Source organism: Bufo gargarizans, chromosome 6, assembly GCF_014858855.1.
Source record: "Bufo gargarizans isolate SCDJY-AF-19 chromosome 6, ASM1485885v1, whole genome shotgun sequence".
Lineage (NCBI taxonomy): Eukaryota > Metazoa > Chordata > Amphibia > Anura > Bufonidae > Bufo > Bufo gargarizans.
Window position 1 is genome coordinate 56440376 of NC_058085.1, and position 6000 is coordinate 56446375.

Here is a 6000-nt window from a genome sequence, read left to right on the forward strand (position 1 = left end):
AAGCCTTTTATTGTTTTAATATTGATGATTTTGGCATACAGCTCATGAAAACCCAAATTTCCGATCTAAAAAAATTAGCATATTTCATCCGACCAATAAAAGAAAAGTGTTTTCAATACAAAAAAAGTCAACCTTCAAATAATTATGTTCAGTTATGCACTCAATACTTGGTCGGGAATCCTTTTGCAGAAATGACTGCTTCAATGCGGCGTGGCATGGAGGCAATCAGCCTGTGGCACTGCTGAGGTGTTATGGAGGCCCAGGATGCTTCGATAGCGGCCTTAAGCTCATCCAGAGTGTTGGGTCTTACGTCTCTCAACTTTCTCTTCTCAATATCCCACAGATTCTCTATGGGGTTCAGGTCAGGAGAGTTGGCAGGCCAATTAAGCACAGTAATACCATGGTCAGTAAACCATTTACCAGTGGTTTTGGCACTGTGAGCAGGTGCCTGGTCGTGCTGAAAAATGAAATCTTCATCTCCATAAAGCTTTTCAGCAGATGGAAGCATGAAGTGCTCCAAAATCTCCTGATAGCTAGCTACATTGACCCTGCCCTTGATAAAACACAGTGGACCAACACCAGCAGCTGACATGGCACCCCAGACCATCACTGACTGTGGGTACTTGACACTGGACTTCAGGCATTTTGGCATTTCCCTCTCCCCAGTCTTCCTCCAGACTCTGGCACCTTGATTTCCGAATGACATGCAACAGTACAGTGCTGCTTCTCTGTAGCCCAGGTCAGGCGCTTCTGCCGCTGTTTCTGGTTCAAAAGTGGCTTGACCTGGGGAATGCGGCACCTGTAGCCCATTTCCTGCACACGCCTGTACACGGTGGCTCTGGATGTTTCTACTCCAGACTCAGTCCACTGCTTCCGCAGGTCCCCCAAGGTCTGGAATCGGTCCTTCTCCACAATCTTCCTCAGGGTCCGGTCACCTCTTCTTGTTGTGCAGCGTTTTCTGCCACACTTTTTCCTTCCCACAGACTTCCCACTGAGGTGCCTTGATACAGCACTCTGGGAACAGCCTATTTGCTCAGAAATTTCTCTGTGTCTTACCCTCTTGCTTGAGGGTGTCAATGATGGCCTTCTGGACAGCAGTCAGGTCGGCAGTCTTACCCATGATTGCGATTTTGAGTAATGAACCAGGCTGGGAGTTTTTAAAAGCCTCAGGAATCTTTTGCAGGTGTTTAGAGTTAATTAGTTGATTCAGATGATTAGGTTAATAGCTCGTTTAGAGAACCTTTTCATGATATGCTAATTTTTTTAGATTTTGGGTTTTAGGCCTTTCATGAAAGGCAAATGCATCTTTCAATCCCTCTGAAAGACCATGGCAAAATTGACTTCGGAGTGCAGCATCATTCCAACCAGTATCAGCTGCCCATCTCCGAAATTCTGAGCAGTATATCTCTGCGGATTGTTTACCCTGGCATAATAGACGTAGTCTATACTCAGCCAGAGCAATACGATCCGGATCATCATATATCTGACCCAGGGCTAAAAAGAATTCATCCACTGAACGGAGGGGCCGTGCCCCCTCTGGCAGCGAAAAGGCCCAGGACTGAGCGTTACCCCTGAGCAGCGATATAATGATCCCCACCCTCCGTTCCTCATCACCAGAGGAATGGGGAAGAAGGCGAAAATGGAGTTTGCAAGCCTCTCTAAAATGCACAAAATTCTCACTACCCCCGGAAAACGTATCTGGGAGCGAGATCTTAGGCTCAGAACAAACTCTATGAACGCCAGCTGAACCGGTCACTTGAAGCTGAGAAAAAGTCCTGCGGAGATCAGCTACCTCCAATGATAGACCCTGAAGGCGTTCAGCCAAAAGTGAAACCGGATCCATGCTTGAGACGGTTTTGGCGGCTTACAATGTCACGGACGGTGTACAGGAAACAAGACAAAGCAACATGCATATATGACTCACTGGATCCAAAGCTAAGGAACCAAAAGAGAGACTCCTGCACAAGACCTAGCACTTTCCCTGGCTGCTCAGCCTATGCAAAGATCCCAAAGATGGATGGTTGCATATCCACGTCCCTCGACTATATAACCCCTGAACACCCTACAATAGTGAGGGGACACGACCACCGGCTCCCTACACCAGACACAGAGGGAGTCAGGGTCACCTGGGATCCAGCAAACAGAAAATAACAGATAAATGTACAGCACTTAACTTTGTAGCAGACTGGGAAACAGGATCAGCATGCACACACACTCCAGGAAGTAGTATAAGCCGCCCAGTAATGCATTATGGGGCGGAATTTAAAGGGATGCAATCAGTCCAACTACATGACAGCTGAGAGAGGCTAACGAGATGAGGAACTGAACATCACAACAAAGAAAACTCAAGGAGGAGGTTCTGAAAGGCTTCTGTCAGAGCTTCTCAGCTGTCTGGTTGTGACACACGGACACGGAAGGTAAGGTGGCGGGGAAAAAGCCACCAACCGTGTCGTTAACGGTGATCCCCCCGGGACGTTCTCCCTCCGGAGAACGCGCATGCAGGCCACAAGGGGATGGCACTGCATGCTGCACCCTCTTCCGAAGGTGTGCAAAACCGCACACCAAACAAACACCACGTGCAATAAAATCAGGGGGACGCCAAACGAACACGGTGAGGAAGTGGCGGGGAAAAGCCACTCACCGCGCCGTCAGCGGCGAAACCCCCATAACGCTCTCCCTCCGAAGAGCGCGCATGCACCCCACCTGCAGACGGCGGTACATGCTTTACCCTCTTTTGAGGGAAGGCCAGGTGAGAAGCCTCTGTGGTCATACTGTCACGGCTGAGGATGGGGGAAACCCTCAGCCGTGCGATGCCAGATGATGTTATGGATACTCGGCCATGAGAACAGGATAGGGAGCAGGTCACCTCCTCAAGCATCCCTAACCTGACCCTAACTCCTAACCTGCATGGGCCGACCTTAAAGGTAGGAGGACCCATGCGCAGGAACCTCGGAGCCCTGACTTACCCTCCGCAGATCCCTGAGCTAGGAGCTGGGTAAGACGACCTACTCCTCCTAGGCACGGAGGAGCAGGAGTCTCAATGGCCAAGCTGTTGGGAAAAGGGGAACTCATACAGCCTTACGGGAATGACAGGCGAACTATTAGTTCCACCAACCTGTCACAGCCTTGCTGACTGGATCCCTGCGCAAACAGGAATCCAGAACCGTAAGCTGCACCAAACACATAGGAACACACAGCAAGACATAAACATAAGGACAATATCTTTATGACCACAGGGGTGGCTCTCGCTGGCAGGTAATATGCACAGGAGGCTGCTCCAGCCAAGCATGACTGAAGCAACCTACTGAGCCATGCCAAACACCAAGGCTATATAGGCCAAGAAGCCACACCCCACAGTCGGACACACCCAGTGACATCACACACACACTGGGAAGGGAGTTAACCCTTCCAGCACCACAGAAGGGAAACACACATAAAGGGGAAGTGACCCAACTAAGATCACACTGTGGCTGTTGCCGCAGGCAACGACATGGGTGGCAGCAGTTCTGGGGGACAGCCCGAAGGCCGGGACACTGCCACCACATGTACAACATACCAAACGTTGCCACAGACAGCCACAGTGAAGGGAAAGTGTCAAAGTGCACACCAGACATACAAACGTGCATACACACACGCACACAACTCCAAGGGAACCGCACACATAGCTGTTGTCCGCGGCAACCACACTTGAGGCAAACAACATCAAGCCTCAAGCTGCAGTTGAAACAACAACCTAAACCGCGGGCAACCGTATGCGGCTCCCAAGGAGTCACAGCCATAACCGTGGCCGTGACAGAATTTCAGGAAATTCGTTCTTCTTTATCATCCTGCCTGAGCCATTGTGATAAACATGGTGCATCCTTACACTGCCCACATTTTAGTAAATCTGCCCCAAAGTGTGTACTGCAATGTTGTAACCGCTACAATGTACTGTAACTTAGTAACATACGGTAGCTTGAAGGCTGAAAAAAAAACATCTGTCCATCCAGTTCTGCCTGTTATCCTGCAAGTTGATTCAGAGGAAGGCAAAAAAAACAACTTTAAGGTGTAAGACAATTTTCCTCATTTTAGGGAAAAAAAATTCCTTCCCGACCCCAATCAGGCAATCAGAATATATCCCTGAATCAACGACTCATCTCTAGTAACTATAGCCTGTAATATTATTACACTCCAGAAATACATCCAGGCCCCTCTTGAATTCCTTTATTGTACTCACCATCCCCACCTCCTCAGGCAGAGAGTTCCATAGTCTCACTGCTCTTACCGTAAAGAATCTTCTTCTATGTTTGTGTACAAACCTTTATTCCCCCAGACGCAGAGGATGTCCCCTCGTCACAGTCACAGTCCTGGGGATAAATAGAAGATGGGAGAGATCTCTGTACTGACCCCTGATATATTTATACATAGTAATTAGATCTCCCCTCAGTCGTCTTTTCTAAAGTGAAAAAAACTAATTTTGATCATCTTTCAGGGTTCTGTAGTCCACCCATTCTAGTTATTACTTTAGTTGCCCTCCTCTGTACCCTCTCCAGCTCTGCTATGTCTGCCTTGTTTACAGGAGCCCAGAACTGTACACAGTACTCCATGTGTGGTCTGACTAGTGATTTGTAAAGTGGTAGGACTATGTTCTCATCACGGGCATCTATGCCCCCTTTGATGCAACCCATTATTTTATTGGCCTTGGCAGCAGCTGCCTGACACTGGTTTCTACAGCTTAGTTTGTTGTCCACTAAAATTCCTAAGTCCTTTTCCACGTCAGTGTTACCGAGTGTACCATTTAGTATATACTATTTAGTCTCATATGCAAAAAATTATATTTTACTGTGCAAGCCTTCTACAAGATCATTAATAAATATATTAGAGAATAGGGCCCAATACTGACCCCTGAGGTACTCCACTAGTGACAGTGACCCAATCTGAGTGTGTACCGTTAATAACCACCCTCTGTTTTCTATCACTCAGCCAGTTACTTACCCACATACAGACATTTTCTCCCAGTCCGAGCATTCTCATTTTATATACTAACCTTTTATGTGGTACAGTGTCAAATGCTTTGGAGAAGTCCAGATACACGACATCCATTGATTCACCACTGTCAAGTCTAGAACTTATCTCCTCATAGAAACTGATTAAATTAGTTTGGCATAACCGATCCCTCATGAAGCCATGCTAATATGGTGTTATTTGCTTCTCTTAGAAAACCTTCTGTCCCCACGACAGATGTTAAACTTACCGACCTATAGTTTACAGGCTCTGATTTTGGACCCTTTTTGAATATTGGCACCACATTTGCTATGCGCCAATCCTGTGGAACACTCCCTGTCAGTATGGAGTCCTTAAATATCAGAAATAATACTATATAGCAGGCATGGCCAACCTGTGGCTCTCCAGCTGTTGTAAAACTACAACTACCATCATGCCCTACTGTAGGCTGATAGCTGTACATAGTCTGGGCATGCTGGGAGTTGTAGTTTTGCAACAGCTGGAGAGTCCTCAGGTTGGCCATCCCTGCTATATAGTATATGCCTTTAAAGTTCCATTCTGTACTAATGTTGGCCACTAGATGGCATCGTCTCTTTCAAAAAGAATAAGCCTATTTAGAATCATTGGTTTATTGTTTTATTTTATGTATTGTCTTCTATGTTTTATAATATGTAGTGCAAAGGTATGAGACACAAATAAAGAAATGGCAGTTTGATAGAGATTCCACGCAGGGCTGTGAAGTTGGGAAATCATGCGTCCAACTCCTCAATTTTTACAGACTTACACTCCAACTCATGCATTAGTAATAAAAAAATTACTGTAGTACATTCATGGTAACATCAGGCTTTTCATCACCATCCTGTAATATTTAATCTGACTCCACAGTCCTGGTTACGAGGTGGGCATTTTTGACCCAGGAGGATTTGCTTGAAGGTGTTGGAATTAAAGGGGTTATCCCAAATACAGCATTTATCACCTATCTGCGGAGATGATTAATGTAGGGTTTGTGAGCACCCA